The sequence below is a fragment of the Austrofundulus limnaeus genome, unplaced genomic scaffold (genome assembly GCF_001266775.1).
Source record: "Austrofundulus limnaeus strain Quisiro unplaced genomic scaffold, Austrofundulus_limnaeus-1.0 Scaffold353, whole genome shotgun sequence".
Taxonomy (NCBI): domain Eukaryota; kingdom Metazoa; phylum Chordata; class Actinopteri; order Cyprinodontiformes; family Rivulidae; genus Austrofundulus; species Austrofundulus limnaeus.
This window is the reverse complement of record NW_013952755.1, coordinates 422,628-425,097: the sequence shown is the minus strand read 5'-3', so window position 1 is coordinate 425,097 and position 2,470 is coordinate 422,628.

The window sequence follows — 2,470 nt, the reverse complement described above, 5'->3', positions numbered from 1 at the left end:
AGACTCCACTGCTGAAGAAACAGTATGTTGAAGCTCCTTTAAAGTTTGCTGCACAACATTTAAACAAGCCTGTGTAAAATTTCAGTAAGTGTGTTCAATACTTTTTCCCTGTGCCATTCCACATTATTACAAATAACTTCATTTCTGGACATTTATGGTTTGATTTCTTTGTATGTATGGATTACTTGGGTTGTTACTGACATCTGGTGAAAATTTCATGTCATTTGCACCTTTAGTAATATATTTACTGAGAAAAATGTTGACGTGTTCAATACTTATTTTACCCGCTGTAATTATGTACAGCAGTTAGTTTTGCGTATCTTTTACAACATACTTATGGTGAAGTAGGGCCCCCAAAACAAATCTTGCTTAGGGCCCCCAAATGTCTAGGGCCAGCCCTGAATAAACTAGCACATTCGCAGGTACTTAAACTTAGGTTTTGGCAAGGCAGGGTAGTTTAAGAAAAGGAGGAATGCAAAATTAGTTATTTCTAACTTTATCTTAAAGCATGTGGGTTTTACCAGAAGAGCGAAGCGTCCCTTACTAGACATCAGCCAAAACCACGTTTATGCTCAGAACAGCCAGCTTTTACCTTGACGATGAGAGTCATACATCAATGTGTTACAGTAAGGCAGTAGGAAAGTAGATGAGTTCAGTAAGAATCTCTCAGGTTGCTTGCTTAGCTGTAAACATTTCAAGGCATGTTCACTTCCAGCGTCAGTGTAGTTCCGCATAGAGGCAAGGCAAAACTTGATCCTGTTTCAAAATAAAATTCCTTCCCAGAAGAAAGATTAAAAACAAGTTAATTGTGGAGCTTAGAAGCTGAAGTTTTGTGGGACACGACGTGTTTTGGCAGTGATGCCTGGCTGCGAAGATTCCTCATTGGCACATGAGCAGAATCACTTAATCAAGCGCTGCTTCCTCGCGAGGAAAACACAGCTGTGTCCATGTTTGTGTACGGAAGTTTGTCTCTCGACTAAGAGTCGAACCGGTTGTTAGTCACTAAAGAGAAAGGTTTCTAGGTCCGGCCTTGGATTGATAAGTTAGTAGAACTGAAGATTAGAACTATTAGTTCATAGACTGCCCTTCGCCAGTATGAAACTAAACACATATTATGGCTTTTACAGAGGTCATGTTGACCTGTTGTGCTCCAACAGTGAAAGAATGAATTATTTCAACTCAAGCCATTTGCAATATGATTCAGACAACTAAATGATAAAAGCAGATTCTGCTGGGCAACGAAGATGGGACAAACCCACAATCCTTGGCTTGGGCCAATGCCTTTGTCAACGTAGCTGGCAGACAAACCATAGCACTAAACTTGAATTTCTGAAAAACACAAATGCCTTGAGCTGTTGTTTTTTGCAGGGTTTTTCAAACCTGGGCCATTGTGTCCAAGCATGCTTAGATGAGGATGGTTTTGATCGTTGATGCACATATCTGTTCTTTTTTGATCTTGTTGCTTTTAATCAAGCAGCAACACACAAGTTTATCTTTGTCTACATGGTAGGGGGACAGAGGACAGCAGAAAACTTTCATTTCGGACAAACACAAATGCACTGAGTTGTTGTCTACTGCAGTGTTTTTGAACCCTGGTCCTCAAAGCACAGTGCAATGCATGTTTTAGAGGTTTCCCTGCTTTGACACACCTGCTTCAGGTGACTGCAGTTCATCAAAAGCCTACTAATTAGTTACCAACTGAAATCAGCTGTGTTGAAACAGGGAAACATCTAAAACGTAGGGCCTTGAGGACCAGGGTTTAAAAACACTGGTTAACTGAGCCTTTAATTTTGAAGAGACATGAAGGTTCGAAATGGATGATGTGTGTATAATGTGGTGAGAAGCAATTTGACAGATGTGAGTTCAAGAATTACTTCCAGAGTAAAGTAGTCAAAAAGAAACGTGTGTTGATGATTGTTGTGCCAAAGCTTGTTTAGCAGAGGATGGTTTTGGTCCATTGACCTCTGGGTTATGGGCCCAGCACGCTTCCGCTGCGCCACTCTGCTTGACACCCCAGATGGAACTTAGAACCCACAATCCCTGGCTTAGGAGGTCAGTGCCTTATCCATTAGGCCACTGGGGCCACATGATACTCTGGGACATATTTCTCAAACTGGGTTGAAAGACTCGTTGATGCACATGTCTGTTCTTTCATTGATCTTGTTGGTTTTAATCAGGCAGCAACCCACAAGTTTATCTTTGTCTACATGGTATGGGACAGAGGACAGCAGAAAACATTCATTTCGGACAAACACAAATGCCCTGAGTTGTTGTCTACTGCAGTGTTTTTGAACCGTGGTCCTCAAGGTAAAGTGCAATGCAACTTTTAGAGGTTTCCCTGCTTTCACACACCTGCTTCAGGTGACTGCAGTTCATCTTATATCATTGACATTATCATCCATCCATCCATTTTCTGTACACGCTTCTTCCTTTTTCAGGGTCGCGTGGGTCACTGGTGCCCATATCCAGC